Source organism: Macrobrachium nipponense, chromosome 32, assembly GCF_015104395.2.
Source record: "Macrobrachium nipponense isolate FS-2020 chromosome 32, ASM1510439v2, whole genome shotgun sequence".
Classification (NCBI taxonomy): Eukaryota; Metazoa; Arthropoda; class Malacostraca; order Decapoda; family Palaemonidae; genus Macrobrachium; species Macrobrachium nipponense.
Genome location: NC_061094.1, coordinates 20962259 through 20976781, shown reverse-complemented (window position 1 = coordinate 20976781; position 14523 = coordinate 20962259). Strand labels below are relative to the sequence as shown.

Here is a 14523-nt window from a genome sequence, read left to right as displayed (position 1 = left end):
CAATATTGGTCTGAAATTTCTTGGTCTCCAGGATTGAAGAAAAGCACAATGGTGAACTCTTTCCAGTGATATGGTATTGTTCCATCTCTGTAAATCACATTGAAAAGCTTAAGGGGGAGATTGCCTTTCACCATTACCAAGGCTGTTATGTCATAGATGACCCTGCTGTCATGCAGTGCTGTTGCCTTTTTTTCTTTATTAAGTTTATATATATATATGTATATATATATATATATATATATATATATATATATATATATATATATGTAATATATTTGTGTGTGTATACATTGTAATTAAGTTATTTCATAATTTTATTGTAAATTTAACTTTACTTCCTTTCACACAAGTCTAAAGAAACTGGTTGTGGACATTTTGGCTTTCCCTACATATATTTATTATATTAGTGTATAACTTTTATCTACCCGCTTGTTTTTTTCCTTTTCATATCAACAAGGGAAATTTTGGTCATATGTGTTTGCCTTGTTTGTCTGCTCATCATCGCTTTTCTGCGTTGACTTTGGGGACTTTCTGGTCAGGCAAACTAGACTGTGTTTTGGCTCCACAGAGAAGAGATCCAACCCCCTTCTTTGCCTTTAGCATTCTAACCTTTGCAGCACCTGCATTTGACTCTTGCCTGTTCAGGTCAAGGCCCAAGCATTTAGCTATCGCTTAGTCTGCGGTATCCTATACCACATATTAGCAGTGGCGTCTGCCTGACGCTCCTTTAGGAAGCTGTGCTGTGGGTTGATCATTTTGCCCATCTGTGAGTGTTTCTGCTGGATTCTCCTGGAGTCATCTGGTGACTTTTTTTCGGGGCCGGAGAAGAGTGAGGAACTTTATTTGACGTTTCGCTCTTTACTAATATTATTATTCAACCTGCCTGTCATTTTGCTGGAGCCTCAGTGCATCGTCGCTCCATAGTGTTGTGTAAGTTCCCTAAGGACAGGAACAGCCAAGCAAGCGCTGTATGGGACGTTTCGGCTTTAACACACTAAGCCGTATTCGACTCAGAATAGAGGAAAACACCAAAACGTAAAATTCTTCATACAAGTAAAATACAAAATTAATGAAGGTCACATTCGAGAATAATTTTTTAAAAATTATGTTAACTTAAAGAAAAACTACTCAGAAAAGAAAACATAGTGACTTAAAACTAAAAGAAAAACTACTCAGAAAAGAAAACATAGTGACTTTAAAACTAATACACATTAGTGAATTACAATAGCCAACAAAACTAGAAAAACACAAATGACATAAAATATACCAAATAAAACACAAGACTAAGAAACATTAAACAGATGAATTAGCCTAATGACTGGGAAACGAGAGCCGATAGAAAATCAGTAGATTATAGATAACGGAAAGGAAGGACTGATCTTGGTTGAGTTGTGGCTCAAGTCTTTGCATATATTTTATATATATATATATATATATATATCTATATATATATTATATATTATTATATATATATATTATATCTGTATTTAAAATCCTTAAATCAGATAATTTTAAACAAGATTCTACAATTTTAAAATTCCTGATTTCACCTACTGCAGTGTTCACGGATAAGTCTCTACCTGTTCTGTCACTGATCCTTGCGCTGGCAGATACCTCGTTTTGAGCGCCTTTATGGAACTACCCAAATACCCCACTGGGTCTGGGCAGTTGGGAAGTGATAGTGGTAAATACCGGAACGCAAAAAATCAGGCAGTTTGTCTTTGAAAGGTAGAAGGCTTTCTGTTGTAAAATCACTACTAAAAATGAACCTAAAAGTAATCTGTGGATAAAATCTAACGAAACAGTATTTTAGTTCCCTCTCAAGTTGCTGAATTGATCTGCCAATGTAAGGCAATTTGCTTGTTTGGCTGTTCCTAATGAGGATCAGATTCCCTAGGAATAAATCTCTAGCAAATCTAAGCACAGCGTTAATAAGCTGCATATCATTTTGAGTGTGTATCATACATTCCACGGTGAAGGTGTCATTGTAAATTGTATGTCAGTTATTATATTTAAGATATTTACATATATTAGTGTATAGGATTTTTTCATATCTAGTACCTTTGACTGTCGTGTGTGTGTTTATATTTTCGTCGTTGGATAAGGTTTTCTACCTTCTACCAGTAACGAGTTCTTCCCCAGTTCCCTGTCTCATGAAAGTTAGCTAGGAGAATGGAGGAAGAGCTTGAGCTTTATGGGTGCATGTGAATTTTCTAGTCCCTAAGTCAGTTTTTGGGGACAAACTTCTGTTTATATTAATTTTTGTTAAAATAATTTTCTAAGGTGTTACTGGTTTTCTTATCCGTCTCTTCATTGTATCTTCTTGCCAGAGTTCTGTGTTTTGTCTTAAATCATTGGCTGGTACGGACAAGTGATTTAGAGAGCATAGATCTTGTGAATCTAAATGATTATTTGTTACGGCTTCGAGGACAATCCCAAGTTCTTAACAGACACATATTTTATATATATATATATATAATATATATATATATATATATATATTACTATAAATATATATATATGTATATATATAATATATATATATATATATATATATATGTATGTATGTAGTAGGTATGTGTTATGTATGTATGTATGATGTTTATGGTTAATGTATGTAATGTATGTATTTATGGGTAAAATGTATGTATAGGTAAAAAAGCGAATCCGCCCAAGAACTGTGGCAAAAATCCAAGCGTTTTCGTCATTAAGACATCTGCCTATCGTTTTCCTGTGGTATTCGCTTAATAAAGTCACGTGCATCTACTGTGATTTTTTTAGCATTATATATATATATATATATATATATATATTATGTATGTGTGTGTGTTTATATGTATCACATACACAATTGTTGTGCATTGGTACAATGACTAGAAGGGCTTCATTAAAACTGGATATGCGTTGTTTGGTTTGTTAAATGACGTGCATGTTCGATGAGATGCAACACTGTAGAAGACCCTGTAGCCCTGTAGACCCAGCCTGGCAAGGAGCCTCACAGCAGCTTTCCAAGATGGGCCCTTCTGAAGTCGCCTCGTATCAGTCTGTTCCCCATCATCAAGACGTCTGGAACCGGTCTCTGCTACTTCTCTCCGAATGTTGCACTCCCGACCGTTAACACATGGTATTTTTGAACACGAGGTCTTCTATATTGCCCTTTATCATGCAAAACCTTTTCTGCGTAAGCATTGTGGTCGAGACGTCACCCCTCCCACAATTTCATCGATACCTCATCCACGTTTAATGGGCCTCTTCATTTCGTGGAACAGAAGAACCGGAATACTTAGGCTACCCACTACTTTCTTTTTCAATTATTTCAGACTCTGCAACCAAGGAGCTGATTCAGGATCCGTTTGATTGCGATCCCTAGGATCAGAGTCACATGCGGACTCAGTGCCTCATCATCTCTTCCTCCTTCCCCCGCCCCCCTCCCCCCCTCCTGGCCCCTTCCTTCGCCCTCTACCCCCCTTGCTCTACTACTGGCAGTCTCGCGGCTTGCAATCGATATCTTTTGTCCGATTTCCTGACATCCGCTTCTACTAACCCTGTTGCTTACTTTGTAATATAATATACTTTACCTTATCATATGCTCTTCTGAAGTCATGAGTGTGTGCTGAGAAGAAACGTTTTTGGGATTTTACTCTACCTAGTGTTTTTATTTATATTCCTTGTCGAGAATTGAAATGAAGCGTCTGTATTTTTCAGTCAAAACGAAGCAGCAACGGGACCAATGATAAAGAATTTCCCACAATTTCGGACATGTAAACTATGACGCGAGTGTCATGCACGGCGCTTATAGGTACGGAGAAACGGATCGTCGGGACATTTTGTTTTGTTCACTCATTTCAGTAGATAACTGTTGTAGGTTGCTTCATCTGAGTTAACCTTACTCCAACTTCACAACAGTTGTTGTTATCAGATTATATCCGCCACATGGTAGGACAGGTGAGCTAAGACCTCATGCACCTGCCCTTTGAGGCTGTTGCCGTATTTCCCTAAAAGAGAACACGACGCTCTTTTTGACATCTTTCCAACAATCTAATGGTGTCAGTCACCAGGAAACGTCATCCTATCTTCAGACATAAGCCGGGAATGACATTTTTCCAAGTCTCTGCGAATGATTGATGTCATAGAGGAAAACTGGGTGTTAACGCAGTTGGCGACTTCTGGCATTGAGTTGACCCCCTCATGGAATGGATAGCGTCCGAGTGGCTCAATGTTGGGCCAGAAGAAGGAAGTAGTCATTGACGCACTGCCGATTAGCGTACTTTCCTTCCTTCCTTCCTTCCTTCCTTCACGTCCACTTGCAAGGAGCACTTTTTCTTTCGGACACTTGCAAGAGCTCTCTGCCCCCGGAAGACACTTGAGTTCACCGACATTGTTTTTCTATCCATCGTGCTGCACACGTCTCCTTCGACTTCTGCGGGTGTTTACGTTTACTGTGTACAAGTTTTTGGGATTAAGATTCGTGACAGTGTCGTGAAATATTGGCATATGACTTTTCACGAATGACGCAGAATATACTGAAAGTTTTACGCAATTTTGTTTTCTAATTCCTAAGACTATATATCAGTTTCACACAGTTCTGGGATCGTTTATTTGTTGTTATTGAACATATTCTTTGGAATAATCAACGCTCTTCAAGTTATACGCCAGCATTAAGTTTGTATCACCAAGGAACAGCTGATAGTTTCATGATGTAATATAGTGGCAGAATTCCGACTGATATTACTGAGAAGAAAAGGTGAAAGGCACTGTCCAAATTTCACAAATGGTTAATGACTGAGGATTCGTCGGTTTTAAATGCCATCAATTCACCGTCACCAAGCCTGGTCCAGGGCTGCAGGAAACGGAGAAATGATGAAATAAAGGCGTTCCTACGTCATTAAGGAGTAGCCACATCAGTCTAGCAGGTGAGTCTATTGACCTTTAGTGATTGTACCTCGACTTCAATACAATGATAAGATTTTACATTTATGAAGATTGTCCGTTCAAATGAAGACACGAGTTTTGCAAAAATTTAGGAGCTTTTTCGTTATTGTGCCTTGATTCTCTTGACACCTTCTTCCTGACCACCGCAGATTTTGGCAGTGCTTGAAAAAAGGGTAACCGCTTGAGAAGGCAACTTCACATGTGGTCGTGATTATATGAAAATAATATATTATATAAATAACAGCATAAATGAGATTAAGTCAGATACTTGCTGCTGTGATTTCTTAAGGGCCACCACTCTCCCCGTCTCAACTTTTGAGGACCTTGCAATGACTTAGAAATACTTAACAACCAAGTGTTGACATTTGCGGAAGTTTGACGGTGATCAAGATCATTATAGTTCTATGACTGAGGGACGATTGGTTCGATAAAAACGTAACGTAGCTTATTTTCCATATTGGATATGAATAATGCGACTAAATGTTACATGTTTCTAATTAGATAAGGCCTACTATCATTCCTAGAGTTAATTTTACGCGAGCTTCATATTCATCTCGAAAATGGAAGTGCTGGGAAAGAGCGCCATTCCACCGATGCAGTACTCTAGAGCATCATGAACTGTAGTTTGAAAGCCTAAGAGGTCTCTTACGCAGTTTCTCTTGCTCGGTCAGTATTTTCCATTTATGGATGCTTCATTCCAGATGGAGGGTCTCAACACGCTTCAGTGTCGTCACTAGATCTGCGTTCCCTTCCTTGTCGATATTTCAATGCATTATTTCCCCCTCTCCCTTTACTGTTTCAGTCAGGAGCCTTCATTCACCTTTTCAGGCATATGCTACCTAGCACAATTCTCACTCTCTCCTCCGTTGCCTTTGCGCCTTTTCAACAGAAAGGTTACTCCCTTCATATTTCCTAAATTATTTCTGCAGGAGTCTACACCTCATACTTTTCTTCGACGACTAATTCCACTACCACCCTAAAGATTCTCTCGTGATCCCATTACCTCTCAGTGCTTTTTTTTCTGTATTTCATAATTTTATTTATACAACCACTAAAGTATATTACTCCCTTATTCATTATTACGTCATTGACTTTGGAGTCAAAGCTGTAAATACTCTATTCACACAGGCAAGACATTTCATTCCTTAACCTTTCTTGTGGCATTGTCTTCGTTCAAAACCATGTATATGTTTGTCTGAAGCTGCTCAGTCACATTTTCCAAGTTTTAAGTTTCCCTTCACTCTCTTTCAGTCGTTCTCTAAGCACAGATTAATGCATACACATCTATACAGGTTGGTCCAAAAGTAGGTGGCCAGTAGGTGGAATAGCTGTATAAATTTTGATGGACAGCAGTTTGAGCGCCTGCGTTGATAAAATTTCAGTGCTTTTGTATTATTGCACACAATACAATGTAATTGTCAATATAATAATTGTATTAGAAAATATAATTGTATATGTAATCCCAAAATAAATGTTATCATTTACTGTCCACCAACTTTTGGACCACCCTATATAGATATATAGAATGGGGTACATCTCATCACCGCCAACTCATCGCCGCCTACTCATCCCCGGCCCAACTCATCCCTGGCCCAACTCATCCCTGGCCCAACTCATGCCCGGCAGTGATTAATGAAATTCAGTAAATATTAAAAACACCTTTATTCAGAATCAAGTACGACTCTTTCATGACACTAAAAATAAATTAACACCATATAATTAAAGACAAAAAATCCATGAAAATATAGAAAAAAAAATTATTTTATGTTATGAGAAATGCATCTTAAATATTCAATGGGAGTCCTTTCGTTAAAATTTTGGACAATTCTAAGAATGCGGGAATCAGTATCCCTGTACTTTTTTAATTTGGCGGGTGGTGAACTGCCTGCTATAAGTGATTCCAAATAAAAATCCCTACCTTTCTGAACTTTTTTAAGTGCATTTATGAATTTCCAGAGTGTAGGATGTTCCATTCCTGATTCCATTTGTAATCTTCTGTTCGCTCCTTCTGCATGGTTGTTTGTTTTATCTTCATGATTCAAAGTTCGAAAATACAAATTCCACATTTCCAGTGGAAAGAGTGGTGCACGTCTGCTATTTCCACGTCTGTTTAACCGACCTATATAATTGTCTGTTCAAGCCAGTTCAAGATTGGCACATGCTCTGGGGATAATTCATCAGCTAAGACATCAATATATGAATCAATATGATTGACAGGTACAAATGCAAGCACCAGTATCATCTTTACTTGTAAAGAAAACTGGCTATCGTTATTATAGCGAGAACTTAGACCCAAAGCCGCAATGTGTTTTTGCATGTTTTGGCGAAGGTGAAAGAAAGAAGCCTTCACCCTTTTAGTTCGACTTGTGGACAATTTTCCTTGATTGCCAAAAATGCTGCAATTTCAAAATCACATACAACCGATTTCGGGTTTCCTGTTGGTTGACATTCTTTTATCATTTTAAATAGCCTTGAATATGTAACTTTCCGTTTGTGAGGTAATAGAGCATAAAGCACTGGAATGACACCTCTGATTTTTTGAGCCATTACAATATACACCTGAGAAAATAGCGTGTGTGTGTGTGTGTGTTGGACCGGTGATGAGTTGGGCCGGGTATAAGTTGGGCTGGAGATGAGCTGGGCTGGAGATAAGTTGGGCCGGGGATAAGTTGGGTCGGAGATGAGTTGGCGGTGATGAGTTGGCTGGCGATGAGATGGCGGCGATGAGTTGTCCCATTTCGGATATATATATATGTATGTATGTATATCAAATAGTGTTAGACTGCAGTCTATAACTACCGAAATCTAGGAACTGGAACAAATATTCGTTGAAAACAACTTAATAATTGGACTAAGTTCGACATGGTTAATAGTATTTTAAGAGATGCTTTACTGTTACAGTGAGAATGGTTGAATAAGAAGTCGAAGGCGTACGTACTTGCTGAAATCATTTCAGAAATATGGATGGACGGAACAACATTGCCACTGAGAAGGAGAAAATACAGCTGAGGAGAGTCTGCTTGAAAAGGCGAATGAAGCAGATAGGAAGAGCACTGGCATTTGGATAAGGAAGGAACCCTAGTTCTAGTGACATTGAAACTTAGGTTTTGCCTGCGGCATAATTTGACTGACTGACTAAGAGATAATTAATGTGCGAAGTACTGTTAGGCGGGCGACTTTGAAAACAGTGGCCATGATGCTCAGGAAGATGGGAAGGAGCTCGCTACGAGAACTTCGATTTTGCTGAGAATGAATGTGTAAGTGGCAGATCCGAAATATAAGTAGACACTAAATAGATATAATTGGGCTATCCCAGCGAGAACTTTTAAGAGAAAGAGGAACTTTGACTTAATTGTCTCCAAATTCTTCAGAAAGATGCGCTTAACCAGCAATGGTTAGAATTTGATTCGTGAGATGCCAGAAAAGTTTATTTTAACCGATGTGCTGCTAAAAAAACAAGTAATCACCGACCTGTTGTACTGATAGAAAATTAAGTTAATGGTGTAGCCGTTCTCATGTATATTCAAACAAAATAAAAGTAAGATCCTTGTATACATTTCTCCGTATGTTTGTGATGCAAGCTACCTGAAGTGTTGTGGTCGTTAAGGAATGATCACATCTGATTGCCTTGGTTAACCCAACAAAACTTTTCCCTAATACATTTCAGGTATCTTAAACTAGTGAAAATGAAGTTACCAGAGCTTTATAATTGATATCGTGGTATCAAATTGATCTCCTCTCTGACTAGCAGTGTATCGATAGTATTTGGTCGTCTGAGACAGTTGCTCAGTTATTTCCGAGTTGATTCAAGACGGAAGAACTATTCTGACGTTGACAGTAGCCAAATTTCAGCGTCCTGTTCGCTCTTTTGTCTGCGTCCGTTTGATAAACTGAATACGGTAGGGGTAAATGGCCGTGTCATACTAATGATGATTTTATAGAAGAGACAACATACCCGTTTTCAATATTATGCTTTGCGCTAATAAGCGTCGTATTTCACAATCGAGTGACAGAAATTACATAAAGGAGTTAGCGCTGTGCGACTCCAGCTGCACTGAGGTTGTGAATGGAGTTTAGAAAATGATGTGGGGTTTCACCTGAACATCTCGTATCGAGATTTGGTGTTACGCGTTCTTACAGAAGGACCAGAAACAAGGAGGTTCTGCCATATGGGGCTGTCAGAATTTTAGTTCTAATTGATTATGAACCTGGTGATCTTTGCTACTGTAGCATCCTTATCTAGTAAATGAGAAGAGTTTTGGAAGAAGCATGCGACTATCCATAGGTAGCTAGTGTGAACTGTCCGTATGTATTCAATGTTAGTCATCAGACTCACAGATAATATAAATGTGCATATATATATATATATATATATATATATATATATATATATATATACATACATACATACATACATACATATATACACAGAAGGAACAAAACTGAAATTACGAGAGACTAGGTAATTGACGTTAATTCAGTACACCAATAACGGGTAGTGTTTTAAATAACTTTTAGTGTAAACTCGTGTTAGGTTGTTAGTAAAAAAAATTATTATAAGAAAACTTTAGTACAAGTAGAAATGACAAAAGTAAAGCGAATACTATACATATACACACATAAACCCACATATGGTTGTATGTATGTGTGTATATAGGTAAGCAGGTATTTTCACGTTATGAGAGCTACAGAAAAAATCAGTAAAACGGGGCTCATAATAAGGGATGTTATTAATGCTGCCTAATAGGAAGGGTTAGTGCCAGCCGATATTGATCACCAGGTCTCTGCTTTTCCATCCATATGAGATGCCTAATGGTAATGACCAGTCCATTGATTTATCGAGCAATTGATTGTCTCAATTAGCAAGTGCTACCCAACTGAGGTGCTATAAGTAATATAATTTCATATATAGTTTATATATTTTATATTATATATATACTATTTTATGCTTAAAAAATCACAGTAGATGCACGTGACTTCATAAATAAGCGAATTCCACAGGAAAATGATAGTCAGAAATCCAAGCGCTTTCGTCTTTACTCAGACATTGTCAATGTCTTGACTATCATTTTCCTGTGGAATTCGCTTATATACTATATATATATATATATATATATATAGTGTATATATATATATATATATATATATATGAAATAAGGCTTATGGTTTTTGTATTTATCTCTCAGTGAAGCGTTTACGTTTTTATAATTTGTTATTTAATTGCTAGGCAACTAGATTGTCAGGTATTGTGTGATTACACGCACGTGTAGAGGCTCTCTTGTTTTTTCATGTGTAACTGCTGCTCTGGATATGGGTTAAGTACGTTCGTTATTTCCGAACTGAAATTGATATTTTTCATGAAACAAATTAATTATGTTGACCAACTTTCCGTATTCATTTCTAGTTTTTTAAATTTAAAATACACCCGCGTCCTATAATATATATATATATATATATATATATATATATATATATATATATATATATATAGTATACACACACACACACACACACACACACGCACACACATATATATATATATATATATAATATATATATATATATATAAAAAATAAAAAGGATGGAGAAAAGCCAGCGTAGCATCATACATGTATTTCCAAATTTTCGAGACTTTGGGTCATTCATCAGGCTGTAAAATATACAAATTAAAAAAGGCTCAGTATTAATATTAATAAAAACGGAACAACATAAAAGTTAAATATAATAATTTAAAAAATGAACTAGAAAAAAATATATATATATATATAAAATTAAAAAGTTAAGAATGCTTAAGTTAGTACCTATCTCTATGGGGTTAAAAAACTGAGTGACATTGTCTGGTTTGGAAAGGAGGACGTCAACTATGCTATATATAGAATTGTAGAAGAAGTCTGACCATTTAATGGGGGCACAAGCTGTTTGATTGTTAACGACTCCAAAACAGAGAGAGAATAGTCATTGGGCGCTTGGGTGACAATGCGAAAATCCTTATATGAAAATGATGTTTTACATTTATTGCAATGTTCTCGTATGTTGGAAAATTCTTTCGTTTTCAAAGTACATCCCGTACGGTGACTGACTCCGAGATGAGAATCGATTCTGACTTTGAGCAATCTTTTGGTGGCTCCCACGTATTTCCCGATCTTACATTTCGGGCAAGTAAAGCAATATACCACCAAAGATCGCATCAAAGCCGGAAGTTTATCTTTGTGGGAGAACAAAGAACCCAGAGTTTTAGGATTTTTTGCTACTAACTTAAGATTCACAGCCGGAAAAGATTTCTGAATGACTTTTTGTATTTGCACCTTAAATGCATTAGACTGAATGAAAGGTATCGAGGCATATATTAATAGTTTAGGCACCTTCGGTACAAGTTGACGTGGCTGAAATTTATCATTTAAAAAGTTATTGACATATTTCAAGAATAAGGCTGGAGGATACGAATTGTTTTTAAAAAACTGAAGTAAAAATTGGATTTCGCTATGGAAGTTGTGCCGGTTGGACGATAACGTATAGGCACGGTGTAATAGCGTGGAAATACTATTTAATTTAAATGTTATGGAACAACTGCTGTAGAAGTTAGTACCTTGACCTGTGAACGTCTTTTTTCTAAAGACGCTCGTATTAAAACCGTGTTCTGTCCTAGTAATTAAAACATCTAAAAAAGCAAGTTGGTTGTCTTGTTCATGTTCAATTGAGAAATTTATATTAGGATGTAGGCCATTGATATATTGCAAGAAAGCTTCAGCTGCTTCTCGGGACCTAAATAGAGCAATAGTGTCATCCACATATCGCTTATAAAAGAGAGGGCGATATGATAGGGGACAACCATCCAGCATTTGTTCCTCAAAAGAGCACATAAAGGCGTTAGCCATAACTGGGCCAAGTGGCGACCCCATCGAAACACCATCAACTTGTTTAAAAACTTTATTGTTAAAAATAAAGTGAGTGTCCTGCACCGCAATTTCTAGAAGTTTCTTAAAATTATCCTTATTAAAACCATGATATAGAATATTTTCCTCGTAAAAGATCTTATCTAAAATTATGTCAACCGTCGCCTGCAACGGTATGTTCGTAAAAAGAGATGCGACATCCAAACTCACCATATATAAGTCAACATCCTGTGGTAAAATATCAGGTACAAGGTTAGCAGAATTAAGTAAAATGTATTCATTATTTGCAAATGGCTGTAGCAATGGTACCAAGAATTTTGCTATCTGGTAATTTGGGGTATTGTATGCTGCCAAAATTGGTCGTAAAGGAACACCATCTTTATGAATTTTAGGAAGTCCATATAACACACCATAGGATGAACCTGAACAATATAATTCTTGGTAAGTGCTTTCCGTTATAATGTTCTGATCTTTGAGACTTTTTAGTAATCTATTGATTTTATCCTCTACCTTAAATATAGGTTGATATGTTGGAACACCTATTTCAACATTATAACGGAAAGCACTTACCAAGAATTATATTGTTCAGGTTCATCCTATGGTGTGTTATATGGACTTCCTAAAATTCATAAAGATGGTGTTCCTTTACGACCAATTTTGGCAGCATACAATACCCCAAATTACCAGATAGCAAAATTCTTGGTACCATTGCTACAGCCATTTGCAAATAATGAATACATTTTACTTAATTCTGCTAACCTTGTACCTGATATTTTACCACAGGATGTTGACTTATATATGGTGAGTTTGGATGTCGCATCTCTTTTTACGAACATACCGTTGCAGGCGACGGTTGACATAATTTTAGATAAGATCTTTTACGAGGAAAATATTCTATATCATGGTTTTAATAAGGATAATTTTAAGAAACTTCTAGAAATTGCGGTGCAGGACACTCACTTTATTTTTAACAATAAAGTTTTTAAACAAGTTGATGGTGTTTCGATGGGGTCGCCACTTGGCCCAGTTATGGCTAACGCCTTTATGTGCTCTTTTGAGGAACAAATGCTGGATGGTTGTCCCCTATCATATCGCCCTCTCTTTTATAAGCGATATGTGGATGACACTATTGCTCTATTTAGGTCCTGAGAAGCAGCTGAAGCTTTCTTGCAATATATCAATGGCCTACATCCTAATATAAATTTCTCAATTGAACATGAACAAGACAACCAACTTGCTTTTTTAGATGTTTTAATTACTAGGACAGAACACGGTTTTAATACGAGCGTCTTTAGAAAAAAGACGTTCACAGGTCAAGGTACTAACTTCTACAGCAGTTGTTCCATAACATTTAAATTAAATAGTATTTCCACGCTATTACACCGTGCCTATACGTTATCGTCCAACCGGCACAACTTCCATAGCGAAATCCAATTTTTACTTCAGTTTTTTAAAAACAATTCGTATCCTCCAGCCTTATTCTTGAAATATGTCAATAACTTTTTAAATGATAAATTTCAGCCACGTCAACTTGTACCGAAGGTGCCTAAACTATTAATATATGCCTCGATACCTTTCATTCAGTCTAATGCATTTAAGGTGCAAATACAAAAAGTCATTCAGAAATCTTTTCCGGCTGTGAATCTTAAGTTAGTAGCAAAAAATCCTAAAACTCTGGGTTCTTTGTTCTCCCACAAAGATAAACTTCCGGCTTTGATGCGATCTTTGGTGGTATATTGCTTTACTTGCCCGAAATGTAAGATCGGGAAATACGTGGGAGCCACCAAAAGATTGCTCAAAGTCAGAATCGATTCTCATCTCGGAGTCAGTCACCGTACGGGATGTACTTTGAAAACGAAAGAATTTTCCAACATACGAGAACATTGCAATAAATGTAAAACATCATTTTCATATAAGGATTTTCGCATTGTCACCCAAGCGCCCAATGACTATTCTCTCTCTGTTTTGGAGTCGGTAACAATCAAACAGCTTGTGCCCCCATTAAATGGTCAGACTTCTTCTACAATTCTATATATAGCATAGTTGACGTCCTCCTTTCCAAACCGACAAATGGGTCACTCAGTTTTTTAACCCCATAGAGATAGGTACTAACTTAAGCATTCTTAACTTTTTAATTTTTTATATATATATATTTTTTTATCTAGTTCATTTTTTAAATTATTATATTAACTTTTATGTTGTTCCGTTTTTATTAATATTATATACTGAGCCTTTTTTAATTTGTATATTTTGTATATTTTACAGCCCTGATGATGAGACCCAAAGTCTCGAAAATTTGGAAAATACATGTATGATGCTACGCTGCTTTTCTCCATCCTTTTTATATTAAATCTACGGCGTTCCAGATGCCCAACCATTCCTGATATAATATATATATATATATATATATATATATATATATATATATTTTAGTATAGGTATTCTGTATAAGTATCTATATATATATATATTATATATATATATATATATATATATATATCTATATATATATGTATATATATATAAGGAGTCGGATCGATTTTCGAGGTATGTATGTATGTGTGTATGCACGTATGTATGCGTGTATATTTAACGATTTATTAGGGACACTGGCAGCTAAATGATCGTTGTTTTATTACCCTCCATAAAAAGAGAATTTTCCTCTGCCGTTGATTACTCTTTTTTTATCACAGGAAAA

At 36.3% G+C, this 14523-nt stretch overlaps 1 protein-coding gene across 1 annotated transcript in view; it reads left to right on the top strand.

Moving 5' to 3' along the window:
* Positions 1 to 3813: 3813 nt before the first annotated feature.
* The window catches only part of LOC135207264 (cyclin-dependent kinase-like 3), an 89158-nt gene continuing 78448 nt past the window's right edge, over positions 3814 to 14523 (top strand). The window contains exon 1 of the mRNA XM_064238917.1: positions 3814 to 4913. The gene's annotated coding sequence lies outside the window, so the exon portion shown is untranslated. The remainder of the gene's footprint in view (positions 4914 to 14523) is intronic.